Raw genomic sequence first — 27800 nt, 5'->3', positions numbered from 1 at the left:
TCTCTCTCTCTCTCTCTCTCTCTCTCTCTCTCTCTCTCTCTCTCTCTCTCTCTCTCTCTCTTTCTCATTTATTCCTATTATTAATTTTTTTTTATTCTCATACGGCTAGATTTAGAGTTTTGTCGGTAATGACCCGCGTAGCTAACGCTGGTTTTTTTTTCCCCGCACCTTTTAAATACCGCTGGTATTTAGAGTTCACAGAATGGCTGCGTTAGGCTCCAAAAAAGGAGCGTAGAGCATAATTTACCGCCACTGCAACTCTCAATACCAGCGGTGCTTACGGACGCGGCCAGCTTCAAAAACGTGCTTGTGCACGATTCCCCCATAGGAAACAATGGGGCAGTTTGAGCTGAAAAAAAACTTAACACCTGCAAAAAAGCAGCGTTCAGCTCCTAACGCAGCCCCATTGTTTCCTATGGGGAAACACTTCCTAAGTCTGCACCTAACACTCTAACATGAACCCCGAGTCTAAACACCCCTAACCTTACACTTATTAACCCCTAATCTGCCGCCACCACTATCGCTGACACCTGCATATTTTTTTAACCCCTAATCTGCCGCTCCGTACACGGCCACAACCTACGTTATACCTATGTACCCCTAATCTGCTGCCCCTAACACCGCCGACCCCTATATTATATTTATTAACCCCTAATCTGCCCCCCACAATGTCGCCGCCAGCTACCTACAATAATTAACCCCTAATCTTCCGACCGGACCTCACCGCTACTATAATAAAGTTATTAACCCCTAATCCGCCTCACTCCCGCCTCAATAACCCTATAATAAATAGTATTAACCCCTAATCTGCCCTCCCTAACATCACCGACACCTAACTTCAAGTATTAACCCCTAATCTGCCGACCGGACCTCACCGCTACTCTAATAAATTTATTAACCCCTAAAGCTAAGTCTAACACTAACACCCCCCTAAGTTAAATATAATTTAAATCTAACAAAATAAATTAACTCTTATTAAATAAATTAATCCTATTTAAAGCTAAATACTTACCTGTAAAACAGCCAATAGAATGCAAGCTCAATCTGATTGGCTGATTGGATCAGCCAATCGGATTGAACTTGAATCTGATTGGCTGATTCCATCAGCCAATCAGAATTTTCCTACCTTAATTCCGATTGGCTGATAGAATCCTATCAGCCAATCGGAATTCGAGGGACACCATCTTGGATGACGTCCCTTAAAGGAACCTTCATTCTTAGGACGTTAGGAGTGTTAGGACGTCGGAAGAAGAGGATGGATCCGTGCCGGAGGTCTTGAAGATGGAGCCGCTCGTCGTCGGATGGAAGAAGATAGAAGATGCCGCTTCGATGAAGATGTCTACCGGTCCGGATCTCCTCTTCTGCCCGGATAGGATGAAGACTTCTGCCGCTCCGGATGTCTTCTTTTGGTCCATCGGTGCCCGGCTGGGTGAACACGACTCAAGGTAGGGAGATCTTCAGGGGCTTAGTGTTAGGTTTATTTAAGGGGGGTTTGGGTTAGATTAGGGGTATGTGGGTGGTGGGTTGTAATGTTGGGGGGGGTATTGTATGTTTTTTTTAACAGGCAAAAGAGCAGAATTCTTTGGGGCATGCCCCGCAAAAGGCCCTTTTAAGGGCTGGTAAGGTAAAAGAGCTTTTCTATTTTTATTTTAGAATAGGGTAGGGCATTTTTTTATTTTGGGGGGCTTTGTTATTTTATTAGGGGGCTTAGAGTAGGTGTAATTAGCTTAAAATTGTTGTAATATTTTTCTAATGTTTGTAAATATTTTTTTATTTTTTGTAACTTAGTTCTTTTTTATTTTTTGTACTTTAGTTAGTTTATTTAATTGTATTTAATTGTAGGTATTTTATGTAATTAATTTATTGATAGTGTAGTGTTAGATTTAATTGTAGATAATTGTAGGTATTTTATTTAATTAATTTATTGATAGTGTAGTGTTAGATTTAATTGTAGATAATTGTAGGTATTTGTATGTAATTAATTTATTGATAGTGTAGTGTTATGTTTAATTGTAACTTAGGTTAGGATTTATTTTACAGGTAATTTTGTAATTATTTTAACTAGGTAGCTATTAAATAGTTATTAACTATTTAATAGCTATTGTACCTGGTTAAAATAAATACAAAGTTGCCTGTAAAATAAATATAAATCCTAAAATAGCTACAATATAATTATAATTTATATTGTAGCTATATTAGGGTTTATTTTACAGGTAAGTATTTAGCTTTAAATAGGAATACTTTATTTAATAGGATTTATTTATTTAGTTAGATTTAAATTATATTTAACTTAGGGGGGTGTTAGTGTTAGGGTTTGACTTAGCTTTAGGGGTTAATAAATTTAATAGAGTAGCGGTGGGGTCCGGTCGGCAGATTAGGGGTTAATACTTGAAGTTAGGTGTCGGTGATGTTAGGGAGGGCAGATTAGGGGTTAATACTATTTCTTATAGGGTTATTGAGGCAGGAGTGAGGCGGATTAGGGGTTAATAACTTTATTATAGTAGCGGTGAGGTCCGGTCGGCAGATTAGGGGTTAATAATTGTAGGTAGGTGGCGGCAACGTTGGGGGCGGCAGATTAGGGGTTAATAAATATTATGTAGGGGTCGGCGGTGTTAGGGGCAGCAGATTAGGGGTACATAGGGATAACGTAGGTTGCGGCGGTGTGCGGTTGGCAAATTAGGGGTTAAAAAAATTTAATAGAGTGGCGGCGATGTGGGGGGCCTCGGTTTATGGGTGTTAGTGTACTTTAGAGCACAGTAGTTAAGAGCTTTATGAACCGGCGTTAGCCCAGAAAGCTCTTAACTCCTGGCTTTTCTCTGCGGCTGGAGTTTTGTCGTTAGATTTCTAACGCTCACTTCAGCCACGACTCTAAATACCTGCGTTAGAAAGATCCCATTAAAAAGACAGGATACGCAAATGGCGTAGGGGGATCTGCGGTATGGAAAAGTCGCAGCTGGAAAGTGAGCGTTAGACCCTTTCCTGACTGACTCTAAATACCAGCGGTAGCCCAAAACCAGCGTTAGGAGCCCCTAACGCTGGTTTTGATGGCTAACGCCAAACTCTAAATCTAGGCGTTAGAATCTTTATTTTAAAAAGCTGGAAAGTAAGCTTAAGATCCGGACCATTTTTGGCTCAGCACCTGGGTAGCGCTTGCTGATTGTATGGCTATATTTATACACCAATCAGCAAGTGCCACCCAGGTGCTGAACCAAAAATTGTCCGGCTTCTAAGCTTACATTCCAGATTTTTTAAATGAAGAAACCAAGAGAATGAAGAAAAATTGTTAATAGGAGTAAATTAGAAAGTTTCTTAAAATTGCAAGCTCTATCTGAATCATGAAAGTTTAATTTTGACTATACTATCCCTTTAATGTATTTTTGAAAATATACACTAATTTAAAATCTGATGACTGCAACACGTTCCAAAAAAGTTGGGATAGGGACAATTTTGGAATAATAGCGATGTGACATTTTGAAATAAGAAGGTGATGTGAAACAGGTGAGACAATCTTGTACTCATAGTATATAAGAAGACTCCAATAAAGGTTTAGTCCTTCAAGAGCAAGGATGGGTCGAAGCTTGCCAATCTGCCAACAGATGCATCAGCGAGTAATCCAACACTTTGAGAACAACATTCCCCAAAGACAAATCGGCAGGATTTTGGGCATTTCACCTTCCACAGTGCAAAATATAGTTAAAAGATTTAAATAATCCAGTCAAATCTTGGTGCGTAACGGGCAAGGCCAAAAAACACTTCTGAATGTGCCTAATATCCTATCCGTCAGTCTCACTGTCTCAAACACCATCATGAGTCTGTAATGGATATCTTGACATGGGCTCTGGAATACTTTGGTAATCCTTTGTCAGTCAACACCATTCGCCACTGCATCCACAGATGCAAGTTAAGGCTTTACTATGCAAAGCAGAAGCCATACATCAACATTGTCCAGAAGTGCCGCTGATTTTTCTGGGCTCGGTCTCATCTGAGATGGACAGTAGCACTGTGAAATCGTGTTTTGTGGTCCAATGAGTCAACATTACAAATATTTTTTTGGAAAAAACAGCCGTCATATTCTCCGGGCCAAAGAGGAAAAGGACCATCCAAGCTGTTATCAACATTAGGTCCAAAAGCCAGTGTCTGTCATGGAATGGGGGTGTGTCAGTGCCCATGGCATGGGTAATTTGCACATCTGTGAGGGCACTATTTTAATGCCGAAAGATATGTATATATTTTTGAGCAACATATGCTGCTATCCCGATGTCGTCTTTTCTAGGACGTCCCTGCATTTTCCAGCAGAACAATGCCAAACCACATAATGCCCAGATTACAAGCGCATAGTTGCGTAAGCAGAGAGTGTGGGTGCTAGCATGGCCTGCCAGCAGTCCTGACCTGCCTCCGATTGAGAATGTGTGGCACATTATGAAGTGCATAATAAGGCCTGTACAGTTGCACAACTGAAAACATGCATTATGGATGAATGGAGAAAAATTCCACTTGCTAAACTTAACCAACTGATGTCTTCAGTGCCCAAATGCTTAATAAGTGTTATTAAAAAAAAAGGTGATGTTACACAGTGGTAAACAGTTGACTATCCCAACTTTCTTGTAGTGTGTTGCAGTCATCCGATTTGAAATGAGTGTATATTTTAAAAAATACATTGAATTCACAATGTAAAACGTCAAATAATGTGTTAATAATGTGTTTTCAATATAGTACAGGGTGAATTGAATTTTCAAATTACTCTTTTTGTTTGTTTTTTGGCATTTTCCATACTGTCCCAATTTTTCGGGAAATTTATTTTTTATGTGTTTTGTGCAACTTTAATGATTTGTGAAACAGTTAGCCAGAGCTCTGAAGTCGCAGAAATCATTCTAGCGTAAATTGGATTGCAATAAATAAATAATAAACACTAAATTACACAAAATAAAAAAAGAAATGATAAAAAATAAAAACGAATTACACCTAATCTTATAGCCCTATAAAATAAAAAAGCCCCCCCCCAAAAATAAACCCCCCCCTAGTCTACAATAAACTATCAATAGCACTTAAAAGGGCCATTTTGAAAAGGCTCCCTTGCATTGAAGATTCAGTGTTTAACCCCTTAATGACTGGATCATTTTTCAATTTTCTTACCCTTAATGACAATGGCTATTTTTACATTTCTACAGTGTTTGCGTTTAGCTGTAATTTTCCTCTTACTCGTTTACTGTACCCACACATATTATATACCGTTTTCTCGTCATTAAATGGACTTTCTAAAGATACCATTATTTTCATCATATCTTATAATTTACTAAAAAAAAATGATAAAATATGAGGAAAAAATGGAAAAAAACACACTTTTTCTAACTTTGACCCCCAAAATCTGTTACACATCTACAATCACCAAAAAACACCCATGCTAAATAGTTTATAAATTTTGTCCTGAGTTTAGAAATACCCAATGTTTACAAGTTCTTTGCTTTTTTTGCAATTTATGGGGCAATAAATACAAGTAACACTTTGCTATTTCCAAACCACTTTTTTTCAAAATTAGCGCTAGTTACATTGGAACTCTGATATCTGTCAGGAATCTCTGAATATCCATTGACATGTATATATTTTGTTTTAGAAGACATCCCAAAGTATTGATCTAGGCCCATTTTGGTATATTTCATGCCACCATTTCACCGCCAAATGCGATAAAAAAAAAAAGTTCACTTTTTCACAAATTTTGTCACAAACTTTAGGTTTCCCACTGAAATTATTTACAAACAGCTTCTGCAATTATGGCACAAATGGTTGTAAATGCTTCTCTGGGATCCCCTTTTTCAGAAATAACAGACTTATATGGCTTTGTGGTTACTTTTTGGTAATTAGAAGGCCGCTAAATGCCACTGCGCACCACACGTGTTTTATGCCCAGGAGTGAAGGGGTTAATTAGGGAGCTTGTAGGGAGCTTGTAGGGTTAATTTTAGCTTTAGTGTAGTGTAGTAGACAAGTATTGATCTAGGGCCATTTTGGTATATTTTATGCCACCATTTCACCGCCAAATGCGAGCAAATAAAAAAAAAACTTTACATTTTTCACAATTTTAGGTTTCTCACTGAAATTATTTACAAACAGCTTGTGCTATTATGGCAGAAATTGTTGTAAAAGCTTCTCTGGGATCCCCTTTGTTCAGAAATAGCAGACTTATATGGCTTTGGCGTTGCTTTTTGGTAATTAGAAGGCCGCTAAATGCTGCTGCGCACCACACGTGAATTATGCCCAGCAGTGAAGGGGTTAAATTAGGTAGCTTGTAGGGAGCTTGCAGGGTTAATTTTAGAGATCAGCCTCCCACCTGACACATCCCACCCCCTGATCCCTCCCAAACAGCTCTCTTCCCTCCCCACCCCACAATTGTTCCCGCCATCTTAAGTACTGGCAGAAAGTCTGCCAGTACTAAATAAAAGAGTTGTTTTTTTTTTAAATAAAAATAATAAAATATTTTAGTTGTGATGGACCCCTGCCTTAGCACCAACCTCCCTGATCCCCCCCCCCTCCAGCTCTCTAACCCTCTCCCCTACCTAATTACCGCCATCTTGGGTACTGGCAGCTGTCTGCCAGTACCCAGTTTGGCCCCACAAACCAAAGTATTTTAATTTTATTTATAATTTTTATTTTTATTTTTAATTATTTCTGTAGTGTAGCAGCCCCCCCACAATACCCCCACCCTTTCCCAGATCCTTTTATATGTAAAAAAAAAAAATAACTTTTTTTCCCCTTCTTTCCAGTTCCTTCTTTGGTGTCAGTGTGGCTAATGCGCGCACGTGCATGCCCCCCCCGTGCACGCGCGCCTCCGTGCACGCGCGCGCATCGTGCACGCGCGCACATGCTCCCTCCTCCCACCCGGACAACGGCACCATTGGCACCATCGGCACCATTGCTACCGGTGCAGAGAGGGCCACAGAGTGGCTCTCTCTGCATCAGAGGCTTGTAAAGGGGTATTGCAGGATGCCTCCATATCGAGGCATCACTGCAATACCCTCAGAGCTGCTGGAAGCGATTGTGATCACTTCCAGCACTCTGTTAGACAACTGACGTACCAGGTACGTCTATTGTCATTAACAGTTAGTTTTTGCATGATGTACCTGGTACGTCAGTTGTCATTAAGGGGTTAAACTTAAGCACAGTTCTAGCACCTTTACTGTTCCCATTTGAATGCTACACAAAGTTGAGCTTCATATCCTTGGATCTTTCTTGTGATTCAACTGTCTGAGCAGCACCTGGAGAGAGGGTGAGCTGATACACCCTGAGATATCAGTAGATATGTGCATGGCGAAAAAATTAGGTTCGGTTCGGATCGATTCAGAGTTTTTCGAATTTTGGTTCAGATAGATTCGAATTCAGAAAAATTTGAATCAATTCGGTTCAGATTTGTTTCGGATTCGAATAAATTCGGCTGGATTCGGTTCAGTTCGGTTCGGAAATTCGGAATTTCGGTAAGTGTTAGGTGGGATTAGACTAGTATTATGTACTGTATATTAGGTGTAACCCATAGCAGAGTGATATAACCTAATATACTGTACAATACTAGTGTAATCCATGGCCATCCGAATCTACAGAATAAATCCGAATAAATCCGAACTAATTTGATCGATCCGAATCCCGAATTTTACGAATTCGGACGAATTTCCGAATCGATCCGAAATGAATCGCACATGTCTAGATATCAGCACGTCACTACCAGCACATTGGTGTGCTATTACCAAATGTGAGTACCCATTTTTGGATTTTGGTTGCATCATTTCATGCTCACTTTTGGTTGATCTGCACTTGAGGCGCCCCTCTGTTTTGTGTTTCACTTCATAGATTAGGTGTAATTGTTTTTATTTTGGATAATTTTGTTTGTTATTTTTTGTAATTAAGTGTTAGTTTTAGTTAGTTAGTTAGTAGTGTTAGTTTTTTTAATGTGTAATATAGTTTATTTAATTGGTAGTTATTTTAATTTTAGTATAATAGTTATGTTAGGTTAATTTATAGTTTAAACTTTATTTTTTTTAATTTCACAGGTAAGTTTTTATTTATTTTAAGATGGGGATATTGTAATTTTTATTTAAAGTTAGGGGTTGTTAGGTTTAGGGGTTAATAGTTTAATTTAGTTTTTTGCGATGTGGGGCACTGGCGATTTAGGGGTTAAAAGGTTTATTTAGTGGCTGCGATGTGAGAGGCCAGAGGTTTAGGGGTTAATAACTTTATTTAGTGGCGGCAATGTCGGGGAGTGGCGGAATAGTGGTTAATAACTTTATTATAGTGGTGGTGATGTCGGAGAGCAGCGGAATAGGTGTTAATAACTTATATTCACGTGGCCAATGGGAAAGCTCTACAAAGACCGGCATAGCAGTAGCAGAAGCCAAGTCAGGTGATTGTGATAATGTGTGCTGCAATTTGAGCGTTCTGTGCTTAGGACCAAAAGAGGATACGAAAATCCCTATCTACCTGCCTGTCGAGCTACCGCAGCGTGAGATCCAATCTGGCTACGTGGTTATATTATTGGGTTCCAAAAGGCCAAAGTCAGATGGAATGGAGAGGTGTGGGGATATAACTGGTTTGTGTTTGAACAGTTTTTCACTTTGCCTTTTGCTATGCCTGGACTGCGACTGCTAACAGAATCCTCTAGAATGGGATTTGGGTAATCTGGCTCATGCAGGGTTTTGTAGTGGTGTCCTGTCTCTGGTTTGGAGATTCCTGTATAGCAAAATTAGCAGTGGGATAAACTGTACATAATTTGCAAGAAAGACTTGGCTAATATAATGGTATGCCATCCATGATCATCTACCCTCATGTATATATCAGACTACTTGTTTCAAGTCAGCATATTATTTAATTTTGCCCCCTAAATAGTTATTGTAATAGACTACCTTCCTACATAATTTACAGCAGTTCCCTCTAAAGCTTCTATTTCTGTTACTACATTTGTTCTCATGAATGTATATCAATGTATATTAACATGTTTTATGATTTGTGATGACATATAATCCTGATGCCACAGGTGAAGCAGCTAACATTTGTTATCAACCTTCAAGAAACTAATGTGTTTTCCATGGGTAATATACTTTAATATAATACTGGCAGCTAGTCATGACCATTTTCCTAACTTAGCTTTATTATTACTATCCAATAGATGTAAGGTGTATATATATTGCAACCTGGTATCAGAGGCAGTGAACTATTTGCATATTCTATTCTCCCATACAAAATTTTACTGGATAAACTGCAATCTTAGACTCAATTTACATTTAGGTAGCGGAGGTTACGAATTCTTGCTGATAATATGCAACTTGATACGACAGTCACATGATATAATAAACCATAGGTCTTCTGTCATGGGGTATAGGGCCCATACCCATATGGCAGAATTATATTATACAGGATTGCTTCACTTTTATATTATTCTCTATACCATCCATATAGTTCTATCTAACATTTTAAGAGTTCACCCTTGTGGCTAAATTTAGACCAGTCCTTCTCTGGGTTTAATACACCCACACCCGGATATCTAATGGTAAATGTAATTCCAGCATTTACTAATTTCAGTAGTCCCCCTGGCAAAGACACAGTTCTAGGCATTATTTTATGCTTTAAGAGCAGCTAGCTGTACAGAGCAGTGCTCCGATTAATTGTATATGAATGTTCGCTCCCTATCAAGATCTCTGAGTAGGTCCTATGGCTTCAACTATCTCCTCCATTAAGCTGGACAATCACCTATTCCTAGCTATATGTTATATCCTGGGTCCAAATGTGGCCCTACTAGTTCTTATCCCCACGCTCCCATTTCCGATGAACCCTTTGTTATGGGTCCATGAGTGACCCTTATATATCATCAGGGGAAATAGTCTTTTTATACACTTCCTACCTATATGTATAGTGAGGTTATAATGCGATGTTACATTTATATTAAGACATTTGAATGTTTTTCCTTTTTCTCTGCTGACTAATTGTAAGCAATGTCTTTTTAATACTGATGGTATCTTTATATGATAACTTTCCATGTAACCTGATTGTTATGTTTTATTCATATCCTCAATAAAAAAATTAATTAAAAAAAAATAAAAAATAAAAATTTACGGCTAGATTTAGAGTTCTGCGGCCAAAGGGGTGCGTTAGCTACGCGTGTATTTCCCCCCCCCCGCACCTTTTAAATACCGCTGGTATTTAGAGTTCACAGAAGGGCTGCGTTAGGCTCCAAAAAGGGAGCGTATAGCATATTTACCGCCACTGCAACTCTCAATACCAGCGGTGCTTACGGACGCGGCCAGCTTCAAAAATGTGCTCGTGCACGATTCCCCCATAGGAAACAATGGGGCAGTTTGAGCTGAAAAAAAAACTAACACCTGCAAAAAAGCAGCGTTCAGCTCCTAACACAGCCCCATTGTTTCCTAATGGGAAACACTTCCGAGTCTAAACACCCCTAACCTTACACTTATTAACCCCTAATCCGCCGCCCCCACTATCGCTGACACCTGCATATTTTTTTTAACCCCTAATCTGCCGATCCGTACACCGCCGCAACCTACCTTATCCCTATGTACCCCTAATCTGCTGCCCCTAACACCGCCGACCCCTATATTATATTTATTAACCCCTAATCTGCCCCCCACAATGTCGCCGCCAGCTACCTACAATAATTAACCCCTAATCTGCCGACCGGACCTCACCGCTACTATAATAAATGTATTAACCCTTAATCCGCCTCACTAACCCTATAATAAATAGTATTAACCCCTAATCTGCCCTCCCTAACATCACCGACACCTAACTTCAAGTATTAACCCCTAATCTGCCGACCGGACCTCACCGCTACTCTAATAAATGTATTAACCCCTAAAGCTAAGTCTAACCCTAACCCTAACACCCCCCTAAATTAAATATAATTTAAATCTAACAAAATAAATTAACTCTTATTAAATAAATTATTCCTATTTAAAGCTAAATACTTACCTGTAAAATAAACCCTAATATAGCTACAATATAAATTATAATTATATTGTAGCTATTTTAGAATTTATTTTTATTTTACAGGCAAATTTCAATTTATTTTAACTAGGTACAATAGCTATTAAATAGTTATTAACTATTTAATAGTTACCTAGCTAAAATAAAGAGAAATTTACCTGTAAAATAAAAACTAACCTAAGTTACAATTACATCTAACACTACACTATCAATAACTAAATTATTCCTATTTAAAACTAAATACTTACCTGTAAAATAAACCCTAAGATAGCTACAATGTAATTAATAATTACATTGTAGCTATTTTAGGATTTATATTTATTTTACAGGTAACTTAGTATTTATTTTAGCTAGTTAGAATAGTTATTAAATAGTTATTAACTATTTAATAACTACCTAGCTAAAAGAAATACAAAATTACCTGTAAAATAAATCCTAACCTAAGTTACAATTAAACCTAACACTACACTATCATTAAATTAATAAATTAACTACAAATAACTACAATTAAATACAATTACATAAACTAACTAAAGTACAAAAAATAAAAAAAGCTAAGTTACAAAAAATAAAAAAAATAAGTTACAAACATTTAAAAAATATTACAACAATTTTAAGCTAATTAAACCTAATCTAAGCCCCCTAATAAAATAACAAAGCCCCCCAAAATAAAAAAATTCCTACCCTATTCTAAATTAAAAAAGTTCAAAGCTCTTTTACCTTACCAGCCCTTAAAAGGGCCTTTTGCAGGGCATGCCCCAAAGAAAACTGCTCTTTTGCCTGTAAAAGAAAAATACAACCCCCCCAACATTAAAACCCACCACCCACATACCCCTAATCTAACCCAAACCCCCCTTAAAAAAACCTAACACTACCCCCCTGAAGATCATCCTACCTTGAGTTGTCTTCAGCCAGCCGACCCACCGATGGAACCGAAGAGGAGATCCGGAGCGGCAGAAGTGATCCTCCAAGGGGCGCTGAAGAAGTCTTCCATCCGATGAAGTGATCCTCCAAGCCGCGCTGAAGAAGTCTTCCATTCGGGCGATGTCATCTTCCAAGCGGCGCTAAAGAAGTCTTCCATCCGGCCGATGTCATCTTCCAAGTGGGGTCTTCAATCTTCTTCTTCAGGATCCATCTTCATTCCGCCGACGCGGAACATCCTTCTTCCCCGACGGACTACCGACGAATGAAGGCTCCTTTAAGGGACGTCATCCAAGATGGTGTCCCTCGAATTCCGATTGGCTGATAGGATTCTATCAGCCAATCGGAATTAAGGTAGGAAAATTCTGATTGGCTGATGGAATCAGCCAATCAGATTCAAGTTCAATCCGATTGGCTGATCCCCTTGGAGGATCACTTCTGCCGCTCCGGATCTCCTCTTCGGTTCCATCGGTGGGTCGGCTGGCTGAAGACAACTCAAGGTAGGATGATCTTCAGGGGGGTAGTGTTAGTTTTTTTTAAGGGGGGTTTGGGTTAGATTAGGGGTATGTGGGTGGTGGGTTTTAATGTTGGGGGGGGTTGTATTTTTCTTTTACAGGCAAAAGAGCAGTTTTCTTTGGGGCATGCCCCGCAAAAGGCCCTTTTAAGGGCTGGTAAGGTAAAAGAGCTTTGAACTTTTTTAATTTAGAATAGGGTAGGGCATTTTTTTATTTTGGGGGGCTTTGTTATTTTATTAGGGGGCTTAGAGTAGGTGTAATTAGTTTAAAATTGTTGTAATATTTTTCTAATGTTTGTAAATATTTTTTTATTTTTTGTAACTTAGTTCTTTTTTATTTTTTGTACTTTAGTTAGTTTATTTAATTGTATTTATTTGTAGGTATTGTATTTAATTAATTTATTGATAGTGTAGTGTTAGGTTTAATTGTATATAATTGTAGGTATTTTATTTAATTAATTTATTGATAGTGTAGTGTTAGGTTTAATTGTAACTTAGGTTAGGATTTATTTTACAGGTAATTTTGTAATTATTTTAACTAGGTAGCTATTAAATAGTGAATAACTATTTAATAGCTATTGTACCTGGTTAAAATAAATACAAAGTTGCCTGTAAAATAAATATTAATCCTAAAATAGTTACAATATAATTATAATTTATATTGTAGCTATATTAGGATTTATTTTACAGGTAAGTATTTAGCTTTAAATAGGAATAATTTATTTAATAAGAGTTAATTTATTTCGTTAGATTTAAATTATATTTAATTTAGGGGGGTGTTAGTGTTAAGGTTAGACTTAGCTTTAGGGGTTAATAAATTTATTAGAGTAGCGGTGAGGTCCGGTTGGCATATTAGGGGTTAATACTTGAAGTTAGGTGTCGGCGATGTTAGAGAGGGTAGATTAGGGGTTAATACTATTTATTATAGGATTATTGAGGCGGGAGTGAGGCGGATTAGGGGTTAATACATTTATTATAGTAGCGGTGAGGTCCGGTCGGCAGATTAGGGGTTAATAATTGTAGGTAGCTGGCGGCGACGTTGGGGGCAGCAGATTAGGGGTTAATAAATATAATATAGGGGTCGGCGGTGTTAGGGGCAGCAGATTAGGGGTTCATAGGGATAACGTAGGTTGCGGCGGTGTGCGGTTGGCAGATTAGGGGTTAAAAAAATTTAATAGAGTGGCGGCGATGTGGGGGGACCGTGGTTTAGGGGTACATAGGTAGTTTATGGGTGTTAGTGTACTTTAGAGCACAGTAGTTAAGAGCTTTATGAACCGGCGTTAGCCCAGAAAGCTCTTAACTCCTGACTTTTTTCTGCGGCTGGAGTTTTGTCGTTAGATTTCTAACGCTCACTTCAGCCAAGAATCTAAATACCGGCGTTAGAAAGATCCCATTAAAAAGATAGGATATGCAAATGGCGTAGGGGGATCTGCGGTATGGAAAAGTCGCGGCTGCAAAGTGAGCGTTAGACCCTTACCTACAAGACTCTAAATACCAGCGGTAGCCCAAAACCAGCGTTAGGAGCCTCTAACGCTGGTTTTGACGGCTAACGCAGAACTCTAAATCTAGGCGAAAATGTTTTAAATAGTGTTTGCGATGCGGAAGGTGCATAAGTGTACTTTGTAACATTTTAGTTATGAGTTGTAACAGTTTGTGTAACAGTTTTGTTGCGCAAAACTCATAACTACTGGTCTCAGATAGCGGAAAGGATCATGTCGGTATAGGCTGGAACTTAGGCATTTTAGCCTCATCGCACAACCTGTAATACCGGCGCTATTTTTTTGAGTGTGGGATTGAGGTTGCGTTACAGGCTAAAATGCTTGTGGTACAGCTATACCATACACTGAAATGGGCATTTTTTTAGTGTTTAAACCATAATGCAAAACTCGTAATCTAGGTGCATGCTGCCAAGAACAAAATATTCCTGTGTGAGGCCCCATCATCAGGGGTAAAGTCCTACAACAAAAAGTGTGGGAACTCACCAAGACTTCCACCCCCCCTCACAATTAATATTGTGTGTATATATATATATATATATATATATATACATATACACATATATACATACATACACACTGTATTTATATGTATATAATCTATACACTTTGGTTAATAAAAGAAAATTAAATCCAATGAAGGTTTGAATTGTTGCTTTTGGGCCTGAGAATCCTCCTCTGTCACAGAGTCTCACCCACTTAATGTGCAATAGTTGTATTTCTGCTTAGGGGAGCTAAATAACCCCAGAGCAAGCAACGCAGATATCTAAGCACCTTGTGTCACACACAGTGTGGGTTGATCACACAACAGGACCACTTGCATTTAGTGTATTGTAGGAAGTGTTACTGCCCATTACTACAGGATCTTACTATCCCTCTAACCAGACTATGATCCAGCTCATCCAACCAGCAGCAGCAGTGTTTACTAAAGTATTTATGTTCTATGTCCATGGGAACTTAGTTCCTCCTACAAAAATAGTGCAGAAACCCTTTCCCATGCATTCCCCCTTGACTTGACCCCTGCCATCATGAGTGAAACCTTAGGTGATAGCGTATTTGGCCTAATAATAGAGCAGTCACTGAACTGTAGTTTTTTTTTTTTTACCATACTACAAGATCTTAAAGGGACAGTCTACATTAACATTTTTATTGTTTAAAAAGATAGATAATGCCTTTACTACCCATTCTCCACCTTTGCACAACCAACGTTGTTATATAATATTAATACACTTTATAACATTTAAACCTCTAAATTTCTGCCTGTTTCAAAGGTTCTATTGACAGCCTCTTAATCAGATGGGTTTGTATTTGCTTTTCACAAGAGAAGATTGATAGTTCATGTGGACCATATAGATAACAATGTGTTCACGCCCGAGAAGTTATTTGAGATTTAGCACAACACATTACTAAATGTAAGTCAATAGATAATAAATAAAATGTCATGTGATCAAGGGGCTGTCAGAAGATGCTTAGATACAAGGTAATCACAGAGGTAAAAAGTATATTAACATAGCAGTGTTGATTATGCAAAACTGGGGAATGGGTAATAAAGGGATTATCTATCTTTTAAAACAATAAAAAAATCTATTGTAGACTGCCCCTTTAATGAGACACGTGTTGCTGGTATGTGATCAAGGGGCTGTCAGAAGACATATACTTCTCAGCCTTTCTATTGCATAATACTTGAACATTGTTTCCTGTAAACCTGATGGATAAAAAGAGAGATAGAAAGATAGATAGATAGATAGATAGATAGTCAGACGTGCACTCATAGGAGGCAGGTGAGGCAGCGCCTCCCCTGGCCAATGTGGTGTATTACAGCCTTTTTAATAAAAATTAAAAAAAAAAAATTTTAAAAATCATTTTTTTCCATTTTTTTTTTTTTCAGAAAAAGTGACCCCCCTACCCCCCACCCCTCCACCAAATGTAGTGTATTTACTTTTATGTTGTTTAAAAAAAACATAATATTAAGTAATTACATTCATATTGCGCAAGAAAGTAGAGGCCAGCTACCCTTCCATTGCGCAATATGAATGTATTTTGTTGTATGGGCTGCTAGAGACTGCCATCCAGTGGCGAATAAGAGCTAATGCAGTCTCTTTTGCGGCCCATACTGCTCCCACCGGAGGCTTGTCTCTTCAAGCTTCGGGAGCCCTGCCCGCCCCTCAGCCAATCAGACATGAGCATGTCTGACTCTCGGCTGACTACTGCTGGGCGGGAAATATGTGAGGTGCGGATTGAGCGTCTGTGTCACGTGCATAGCCTAGCCTGGCACTGACTGTATTGGAGATGGAGGAAAAGAGCTGTGAAGTACAGTGCGGTAACACTGGTAAGTAACCTGGCTGAGTCTGGCAGTGTATGGGAACTTAGCTGTGCGAGTCTTTTATTTTAAGCCTTTCCTCACTGAAGTTGTGGCCTGGGGGACAAGGAAGTAGTGATTCCAATACTTTCAGTTTGGGGCCCCACAATGTGATGCTGCTGCTGTGCTACAGAAGGAAAACCGTGCTTAGTACTTCTGGACTCCAGAACCAGCTGGAGTTTTAAGATGGGCATTAGAATACTGAGCTGCCCATCACAGCCTCTGTATCTGCACTTTATTGACCTGCCCCCACATCATCCTTTCCTTCACTGTCTGTGACTGTGATATGTGCAAGAGAGCAGGAGAACCCCTGGCGCTGGGTACACTCTGACAGGACAGAAGTGCATGAATCACAGCACTTCTCCCTGCAATACACTTCTAGTTGCAGCTGCTGATTTGTTTGCTCACTTTCACTTTGCTAGCAGAGGAAACTCCCCTGCCAAACATTAGCAGTGAAGACTGCAGCTGGGGTTAGGCTTCCTGCTTAATGGCATGAGAGGTAGGTTAAATTCCCCTTCCTTTTAGCAACGGAGTTAAGCCCCTCCCCACTGCTGATCAGAGAAGTTTCTCTCCTGATATCCTTATAAGCATCATGCTTCAGAAATGATCTTTGTAAAGGTACTTTTCTGTACTTTCATGTTGTAGGTCTGTCTGTGCTCTTAAACAGTGGGTGTAAAGATCTCCTGTTATAGAATGCACAGAACTCATTAAGGCACCATTGTTTAACTTCAAGAACTTTTTATTAACTGAAGATAACACACCCATTTCACTGTTATACCTCATGCTTGTCCCTAGTGTTAGAATATATGAACTGCAACAAATATAAACGGCAACAACTGGAACAAACCATTATGATATATTCATTACATCTCCCTTTTAAAAAATAAAAAAAAATAAAACAATATATATTAGATATAAAGGAATATACATTAAAAAAAAACAAGCACAAAAACAAACAAACAAACAAAGCACACAGTTATGTAGTGTCATAATCTTCCCAATACTTTGGCTTGATTCTCCATCAATATCTTGAGAATCTACTGGGTGGCTCAACTTGTGCTGTTTCTGTTGTGCTAGGAAGAATCACATTGGAGCTGTGATCAGAGAGTTGTGCGGTTGGTGTTGTACTCAGTAATTCTCCCTCCTGTATGTCCACATGTGAAGCATCAGTTGAGCTTAGAGTCTTATTTATATCACTATGTGACATCCTTGGTGGTACATGAAGCACTGCATCTGGAATATTTGTAACTCCTGTATTTGTACCTCTGTTATGACGCAGATGAACTCTGTTGCGCCGATAATCTTTGCCATTCTCGGTGCGCACAATGTATGAGCGTGGTGCACTTGTTATTTTGGTTACCACTGCAGGTTTCCACCTTCCTTCTAAATTTTGCATCCTTACCCTATCACCAAGCTCACAAGGTTTTAGAAATTTAGATCCACGATCATAGTACTGTTTCTGCCTGTTTTTTAATGATTCCACTAGCTGTTTAACCATTTCAGGATTCTGTACTTTGGAGGCAAGTTGTGTAGGTGTTGAAGGCAAAACTGATTTCAAACGTCTACTCATTAGTAATTGTGAAGGTGATGCAATTCCATCTATTGGGGTGTTACTGTAGTTTAGAATACACAGGTATGGATCTTGATTAGTTTGGGCTGCTTTTTCCAAAATGTTCTTTGCAATTTGTACATATTTGTCAGCTAAGCCATTTGACTGTGGGTAATGTGGGCTGGACAATGTGTGTTTGAAACCCCATTCTTTTGCAAAGTTTGTGAATTCCATTGAGGAGTACTGAGGACCATTATCTGATATTAACTCATCACATATGCCATGTCTTGCCAAGACAGATTTAATGACATTTATCACTGCACTAGACTTAGGCCTAGATTTAGAGTTCGGCGGTAAAAGGGCTGTTAACGCTCCGCGGGCTTTTTTCTGGCCGCACCATAAATTTAACTCTGGTATCGAGAGTTAAAACAAATGCTGCGTTAGGCTCCAAAAAAGGAGCGTAGAGCATTTTTACCGCAAATGCAACTCTCGATACCAGAGCTGCTTACGGACGCGGCCGGCCTCAAAAACGTGCTCGTGCACGATTCTCCCATAGGAAACAATGGGGCTGTTTGAGCTGAAAAAAAACCTAACACCTGCAAAAAAGCAGCGTTCAGCTCCTAACGCAGCCCCATTGTTTCCTATGGGGAAACACTTCCTACGTCTGCACCTAACACTCTAACATGTACCCCGAGTCTAAACACCCCTAGCCTTACACTTATTAACCCCTAATCTGCCGCCCCCGCTATCGCTGACCCCTGCATTACACTTTTAACCCCTAATCTGCCGCTCCGTAAACCGCCGCCACCTACGTTATCCCTATGTACCCCTAATCTGCTGCCCTAACATCGCCGACCCCTATGTTATATTTATTAACCCCTAATCTGCCCCCCACAACGTCGCCGACACCTACCTACACTTATTAACCCCTAATCTGCCGAGCGGACCTGAGCGCTATTATAATAAAGTTATTAACCCCTAATCCGCCTCACTAACCCTATCATAAATAGTATTAACCCCTAATCTGCCCTCCCTAACATCGCCGACACCTACCTTCAATTATTAACCCCTAATCTGCCGACCGGAGCTCACCGCTATTCTAATAAATGTATTAACCCCTAAAGCTAAGTCTAACCCTAACACTAACACCCCCCTAAGTTAAATATAATTTTTATCTAACGAAATAAATTAACTCTTATTAAATAAATTATTCCTATTTAAAGCTAAATACTTACCTGTAAAATACATCCTAATATAGCTACAATATAAATTATAATTATATTATAGCTATTTTAGGATTAATATTTATTTTACAGGTAACTTTGTATTTATTTTAACCAGGTACAATAGCTATTAAATAGTTAAGAACTATTTAATAGTTACCTAGTTAAAATAATTACAAATTTACCTGTAAAATAAATCCTAACCTAAGATATAATTAAACCTAACACTACCCTATCAATAAAATAATTAAATAAACTACCTACAATTAACCTAACACTACACTATCAATAAATTAATTAAACACAATTGCTACAAATAAATACAATTAAATAAACTATCTAAAGTACAAAAAATAAAAAAGAACTAAGTTACAGAAAATAAAAAAATATTTACAAACATAAGAAAAATATTACAACAATTTTAAACTAATTACACCTACTCTAAGCCCCCTAATAAAATAACAAAGCCCCCCAAAATAAAAAATTCCCTACCCTATTCTAAAATACAAAAATTACAAGCTCTTTTACCTTACCAGCCCTGAACAGGGCCCTTTGCGGGGCATGCCCCAAGAATTTCAGCTCTTTTGCCTGTAAAAAAAAACATACAATACCCCCCCCCCCAACATTACAACCCACCACCCACATACCCCTAATCTAACCCAAACCCCCCTTAAATAAACCTAACACTAATCCCCTGAAGATCTTCCTACCTTGTCTTCACCATCCAGGTATCACCGATCCGTCCTGGCTCCAAGATCTTCATCCAACCCAAGCGGGGGTTGGCGATCCATAATCCGGTGCTCCAAAGTCTTCCTCCTATCCGGCAAGAAGAGGACATCCGGACCGGCAAACATCTTCTCCAAGCGGCATCTTCTATGTTCTTCCATCCGATGACGACCGGCTCCATCTTGAAGACCTCCAGCGCGGATCCATCCTCTTCTTCCGACGACTAGACGACGAATGACGGTTCCTTTAAGGGACGTCATCCAAGATGGCGTCCCTCGAATTCCGATTGGCTGATAGGATTCTATCAGCCAATCGGAATTAAGGTAGGAATTTTCTGATTGGCTGATGGAATCAGCCAATCAGAATATAGTTCAATCCGATTGGCCGATCCAATCAGCCAATCAGATTGAGCTCGCATTCTATTGGCTGATCGGAACAGCCAATAGAATGCGAGCTCAATCTGATTGGCTGATTGGATCAGCCAATCGGATTGAACTTGATTCTGATTGGCTGATTCCATCAGCCAATCAGAAAATTCCTACCTTAATTCCGATTGGCTGATAGAATCCTATCAGCCAATCGGAATTCGAGGGACGCCATCTTGGATGACGTCCCTTAAAGGAACCGTCATTCGTCGTCTAGTCGTCGGAAGAAGAGGATGGATCCGCGCTGGAGGTCTTCAAGATGGAGCCGGTCGTCATCGGATGGAAGAACATAGAAGATGCCGCTTGGAGAAGATGTTTGCCGGTCCGGATGTCCTCTTCTTGCCGGATAGGAGGAAGACTTTGGAGCACCGGATTATGGATCGCCAACCCCCGCTTGGGTTGGATGAAGATCTTGGAGCCAGGACGGATCGGTGATACCTGGATGGTGAAGACAAGGTAGGAAGATCTTCAGGGGATTAGTGTTAGGTTTATTTAAGGGGGGTTTGGGTTAGATTAGGGGTATGTGGGTGGTGGGTTGTAATGTTGGGGGGGGGGTATTGTATGTTTTTTTTTACAGGCAAAAGAGCTGAAATTCTTGGGGCATGCCCCGCAAAGGGCCCTGTTCAGGGCTGGTAAGGTAAAAGAGCTTGTAATTTTTGTATTTTAGAATAGGGTAGGGAATTTTTTATTTTGGGGGGCTTTGTTATTTTATTAGGGGGCTTAGAGTAGGTGTAATTAGTTTAAAATTGTTGTAATATTTTTCTTATGTTTGTAAATATTTTTTTATTTTCTGTAACTTAGCTCTTTTTTATTTTTTGTACTTTAGATAGTTTATTTAATTGTATTTATTTTTAGCAATTGTGTTTAATTAATTTATTGATAGTGTAGTGTTAGGTTAATTGTAGGTAATTGTAGGTAGTTTATTTAATTATTTTATTGATAGGGTAGTGTTAGGTTTAATTATATCTTAGGTTAGGATTTATTTTACAGGTAAATTAGTTATTATTTTAACTAGGTAACTATTAAATAGTTCTTAACTATTTAATAGCTATTGTACCTGGTTAAAATAATTACAAAGTTGCCTGTAAAATAAATATTAATCCTAAAATAGCTATAATATTATTATAATTTATATTGTAGCTATATTAGGATTTATTTTACAGGTAAGTATTTAGCTTTAAATAGGAATTATTTATTTAATAAGAGTTAATTTATTTCGTTAGATAAAAATTATATTTAAGTTAGGGGGGTGTTAGTGTTAGGGTTAGACTTAGCTTTAGGGGTTAATCAATTTATTAGAATAGCGGTGAGCTCCGGTCGTCAGATTAGGGGTTAATAATTGAAGGTAGGTGTCGGCGATGTTAGGGAGGGCAGATTAGGGGTTAATACTATTTATGATAGGGTTAGTGAGGCGGATTAGGGGTTAATAACTTTATTATAGTAGCGCTCAGGTCCACTCGGCAGATTAGGGGTTAATAAGTGTAGGTAGGTGTCGGCGACGTTGTGGGGGGCAGATTAGGGGTTAATAAATATAACATAGGGGTCGGCGATGTTAGGGGCAGCAGATTAGGGGTACATAGGGATAACGTAGGTGGCGGCGATTTGCGGTCGGAAGATTAGGGGTTAATTATTTTAAGTAGCTTGCGGCGACGTTGTGGGGGGCAAGTTAGGGGTTAATAAATATAATATAGGGGTCGGCGGGGTTAGGGGCAGCAGATTAGGGGTACATAAGTATAACGTAGGTGGCGGTCGGCAGATTAGGGGTTAAAAATTTTAATCGAGTGGCGGCGATGTGGGGGGAGCTCGGTTTAGGGGTACATAGGTAGTTGATGGGTGTTAGTGTACTTTAGGGTACAGTAGTTAAGAGCTTTATAAACCGGCGTTAGCCAGAAAGCTCTTAACTCCTGCTATTTTCAGGCGGCTGGAATCTTGTCGTTAGAGCTCTAACGCTCACTGCAGAAACGACTCTAAATACCGGCGTTAGAAAGATCCCATTGAAAAGATAGGCTACACAAATGGCGTAGGGGGATCTGCGGTATGGAAAAGTCGCGGCTGAAAAGTGAGCGTTAGACCCTTTAATCACTGACTCCAAATACCAGCGGGCGCCCAAAACCAGCGTTAGGAGCCTCTAACGCTGGTTTTGACGGCTACCGCCGAACTCTAAATCTAGGCCTTAGTGTCTCTTAGTTGAACTATTTCAAAGTAACAACTGTAGTAGTCTACCATTATAAGATAGTTGTTATGGTTCCATGTAAATAGGTCTGATGCAATTCTTTGCCAAGCTCTCTCTGGCTGTACTCTTGTTACCATTGGCTCCTTTTGGTTTGTTCTTTGATTTTCTTGACATGTTGCACAATTATTGACCATGTCTTCAATCTGTGAATTCATTTCAGGCCAATATAAGAGATCCCTAGCACGTCTTTTACACAAGGCTATTCCAAAATGCCCTATATGCAGTTTTCTTATTATTTCTTTCCTGAGCTCAGAGGGAACCACAATTCTCTCCCCTTTAAAAACAATCCCATCAATTATTGACAGTTCTTTTCTTACATTCCAGTAAGGTTTTAAGTCAACATTCACTTTGGCTTTTGAGTTTGGCCATCCTTGCCTTATTATTGTAATCAAATTGGCCAAAGTTGCATCCCTTTCTGTTGCTAGCTGTATTTCTTTAAGTTTCTCATCAGTAGCAGGTAATTGTGAAAGTACAGAGTGCACATGCTCTTCCAAGTCCCTTTCCTCTCTTTCGTCTTGTCCAGGCTTAAATGTCCTTGAAAGCATATCAGCTACTGGAATTCTATTGCCAGGTACATATACTACATGCATATCATATTTTTGGATTCTTAGGATCATTCTTTCCAGCCTTGGTGGAACGGACACAAGTGGTTTTTCCATGATGCTCATAAGTGGTTTATGATCAGTCTCAACTGTGACTTTCTGCCCATAGATGTATTGATGAAACTTTTCACAACCAATTACAATGGCCAACATTTCTTTTTCTATTTGGGCATAGTTGTGTTGCGTAGGAGTCATTGATCTGGAAGCATATGCAACAGGCCTGCCTTCCTGCATTAGGACTGCTCCTAAACCGAACTGAGAGGCATCAACCTGTACTGTTACCTCCTTCTTGGGGTCAAAATATTGTAATCCAGTTTCCGATGAACGCACAATAAGACCTTTGACATCTTCAAAAACATTATTTATTGAGTCATTCCAGCTCCATAGTGCATCCTTTTGGAGTAGTTCTCTTAGTGGAGCTGTAGCTTCTGCTAGTCCAGGAACAAACCTTGACAGATAATTAAACATACCCAGAATGGTTTCTAATTCCTTCTTAGAGGTAGGAGGATCCAGATGTTGTATTGCTGCTATTTTCTCTGGGTCTGCTTTTAGCCCATCTTGTGACAGAATATGACTAAAATATTTAACTTGGGTTACACCGATTTGCATTTTCCCTGGGCTTAACTTCATGTTTCTCTCTCGACACCAATCCAATAGTGCACACAGATTTTGATCATGTTCTTTCCGTGTAGATCCATATACCAGAAGATCATCTATGATTACATCTACACCATGAAGGCCTTCAATGGTTTCATGTGCTTTTTTCTGAAATATTTCTTGTGCTGAGGCAATACCAAAGGGAACTCTAGTAAAGCGCCATCTTCCAAATGGTGAATTAAAAGTGGTGAGCCTGCTGCTCTGTTCATCTAATTTGAGCTGCCAATATCCTGACTGAGCATCTAATACACTGAAGAATTTTGCATGTGCTAACTTGTGTGTGATGTCATCTAGAGTTGGTAAACTGTAGTGTTCTCGCATGATTTCTCTGTTTAAATCTGTTGGATCAATGCATATTCTTAAAGCACCTGAGTTTTTCTTTTCTACTGCACCCATTGAACTCACCCACTCAGTGGGCTCATCTACTTTTTTCAGCACTCCTAAATTTACCATGCGATCCAGTTCCTCTTTGAGTTTGTCTTTTATGGCAATTGGAATCCTTCTTGGTGAATGAATTACTGGATGTGCATCTGGTTTTAGTTTAATGCTGCATTCACCAGGCAAACAACCTAGCCCTTGAAACACATCTGAAAATAGTTCCTCAACTTGTTGCTTAGATAAACCTTTGTTATACTGATCAACAGTCATGACTATTTTTATAAGATTTAGCTGTTTGCAGGCACTTAACCCTAAAACAGGCTTTGCTGGGGTGTCAATAACATAAAATTCCAAATTAAGTTTTTTGTTTTGTAACATGCATTGATATGAGCACTTTCCCAGTACATGTAGCCGGTGTCCTCCATAACCAACAAGTTTTGACAGACCAGACTTTTCAAGCTCACATATGTTTGCCAGTTTGTCATAATATGTGCTAGCAGGAATGCAATTTACTTGTGCACCTGTATCAATCTTGAATTTAATTGGTATGTTTTGTGTGCTCACAAGAATCATGGGGAAATGGAGGGGGGCAATGTGAGACAATAGAATTCTACAATAGTAGATTTATGTAACCCCAGCTGCACTCAGTTTAAACAGTTTGTTAAAAAAAAAACAGTTACTGTTTATGCTGCCATGATTTTAAATGTATATATTGTTTTACCTTAATGAAAATATACTGTTAAAGACACAACATTATACAGCCACCATGTGTAAGGAACTGATACCTTGATTAACATAAAAATAATAATAACATTAACCCATGAATGCCTGTGCACATGCTTTATGTAAACTCATAACATTATGTATGCATTTACATGACTGTGTACTGGGGATAATATACTGACACAAACAAAATATATATATATACACAGTATATATTTGCCCAAAATTTCTGGCTTCTAGTTTTTGAATTATTTTTTCTTAATACATTCCAAAATGTGGCATGTCTGTTTTTAATTAAATATTGGAGCACAAGTTATGTTCTATATGAGATATGCAGCAAGTGCTCATATCTGAATACATATTGCCTGATTTTATGTAGCACCCAGGTGTCTGAATTATGTGAACAGTGAGTGAACATTGTTGCATACAAAAAAAATGTACCTGTACATTTGTAATGACGAAAAAAAAAACTAAAAATATTTTAGAATTTCTCTGTTGCTTGGCTATAATTTCTGTTCACCCTGGTGATTTAAGGAGGAGAGAGCACCTGAACGTAGATGATATATACACACACACAATTATGATTGTACCTGTGCAATTTGTGCTCAAATTATTTTTTTAACTTGTTATCTACTGTATGTCACACATAAAAGAAAGAGAGCTATTCTATAAGTATTATGTTTTATATGTAGTGGGGTGTTACAAGCTATAAAATGTTTTTCTCACTCAATCGAGTCAGAAGAAGTTGCAGACTGTGAAGAAATTGCTTAGGAATATAATTTTTTATCTGTTTGTATCTGTGTGCCATGACCTCTCCCACCCTCAATTTTCACTAATTCTATGCATGGGAAGGATATGGGTAAGTCCCTGACTACCTGTCACACTGGCAGACATATAGGCTATGTAAAAGCCTTTTGCAGTGATTTAGGATGTAACTCAATCAGCTGTGCTCCAGTGACTCTCATAACTCAGCATGCATGTGAATGTGTGGATACATGTATATATGCATGCATGTATTTGTATATGTGTGTTTGAGTACGTGCGTGTGTATATGTGGGTATGGTTGTGTTTGTGTGTCTGTATCTGTGAGTATGCATGTGTGTGTGTTTATGTGTTTGTATGTATACGTGTGTGTGTGTAAATGTGTGAGTATGTGTTCATTAGAGTTTGTGTGTGTCTGTTTGCATTAGTGTGTGTGAGAGAGAGTATATGTGTGTATCAGAGTGAATGTGTGTGAGTGCATTGATTAAAGTGTGTGTGTACATTAGAGTGTGTCTGTGCAAAAGAGTATGGGTGTGCATTAGAGTGTGGGTGTGTGTCTGTGTATAAGAGTGCATGTGTGTGTATGTGAGTGTGTACATGTTGTGTGTATGTATGATAGTGCGTGTGTGTGTGTCTGGGTGTGTGTGAGTCTGTGTTTGTATGTCTGCATTAGTGTTTTTGTATGTGTCTGTGTAACCACGCACTATATTTTTTTAATTTGTGTTGAATGACTATAAATAGTGGAACTATATTTGCCAATATAATGAGAATTGAATTTTTTTCTTGCCTGCATGCTTGTGTTGTACTAATTGTCATCTGCAACCTGCCAATTTGATGGTAAATTTAAGCTACCTCTATCGGGTTCATATATGTGTTTCTCCTGCGTATCATTGCCAGTGCCTCACCCGCATCTGACCTCACCACACATCACAGATAGATAGCTAGATAGATAGATAGATGCAGACAGACAGATATAGATACATGCATAGGCTATTGAGATTAATTTAAAATAAGAATATAATTATTCATAAACTGAAAAACAAAACAATTATTTAGGAAAATAGACTTACCTAAGATTTTAACAAATAATGAAAATAGTAACAAAATACTTGTTGACTTTAGAATATATTTCTGTTCATGTCCCATCTTGCTTTTCTTGCAAACCTACAATGTTACTAGTTTCACATTTGTCACCAAGAAGTCCTCAAAAAACACTTCCTTCCCTATTTTTGTTTACTCATTTTATTAAAGGGACATGAAACCAAATGTATTCTTACATGATTCAGATAGAGCTCACAGTTTTAAATAACTTTCCAATTTAATTCTATTTTCTAATTTGCTTCATTATTTTGGTATCTGTTGTTGAAAATCATACCAAGGAGCTGGAAACTAGCTGACGATTGGTGGTTGCACATATATGCCTCTTGTAATTAGTTTACCAGTGTGTTCAGCTAGCTCCCAGTAGTGCATTGCTGAACCTTCAATAATGGATACCAAGAGAATTAAGCAAAATTCATAATAGAAGTGAATTGAAAAGTTGTTTAAAATTGTATGCTCTATCTGAACATGGAAAGAAAAAATGTGAGTTTCATGTCCCTTTATGCTTGCAAACAAGACTGAAAATAAGGAAGAAAATATTTAAATCAAATGTTTACATATTGCAAAATAAGTGATCACACACCAAAATACTGTGTAAAAGACACAGGACCAGAGTACGAGTGGAGCGCAAATGTTTGTATGCAAGCGATAAGAGGTTTATCGTGGTCGTTTGCACTTGTCGGGTTTACCACTGGTATTACGAGTTGAAAATAAATGTGGTCGCTTGAGCGCATTCACGATGTACACTAGAATGATTATTGCACCTCAGAGCTCTGGTTAACTATTTCTTGAAACAAAATGTTGCACAAAACATATTAAAAATACATTAAAGTGGGGGGCGGAGCCAACTGCAGAGCTAACTGGTCGCATAGAACCGGAGCTCCCACTACAAACCAGCTCATTTTCCCTTAAAATCCCCCTTACAATTAGGCAAATCCCCTCAAAATTATCCCATTTGCTCCCTTAGTCATATCGCCTTACTAGCCCTTTTAAATTTCTTTTTATTTTGTTTTGTTTGCCTCTGCTTTTTATTCCCATATACCTTCTGCATCACTCCTGTGAAGCAACGACACAGTGCCACGGAGCGCTAAACCGACACCCTATCCACTCCCCTCTGTTACCTCAACCTCTCCGGTTATGAGTCGGAGACCGGAGAG

At 38.7% G+C, this 27800-nt stretch overlaps 1 protein-coding gene across 1 annotated transcript in view; it reads right to left on the bottom strand.

Annotated features, from left to right (window-relative positions):
• Nucleotides 1–26690, bottom strand: part of LOC128663282 (uncharacterized) — a 328216-nt gene extending 301526 nt beyond the window's left edge. The window contains exon 1 of the mRNA XM_053717537.1: nt 26616–26690. The gene's annotated coding sequence lies outside the window, so the exon portion shown is untranslated. The remainder of the gene's footprint in view (nt 1–26615) is intronic.
• Nucleotides 26691–27800: the final 1110 nt, after the last annotated feature.

Source organism: Bombina bombina, chromosome 6 (assembly GCF_027579735.1).
Source record: "Bombina bombina isolate aBomBom1 chromosome 6, aBomBom1.pri, whole genome shotgun sequence".
Lineage (NCBI taxonomy): Eukaryota > Metazoa > Chordata > Amphibia > Anura > Bombinatoridae > Bombina > Bombina bombina.
This window is presented reverse-complemented; position numbering and strand designations above follow the sequence as displayed.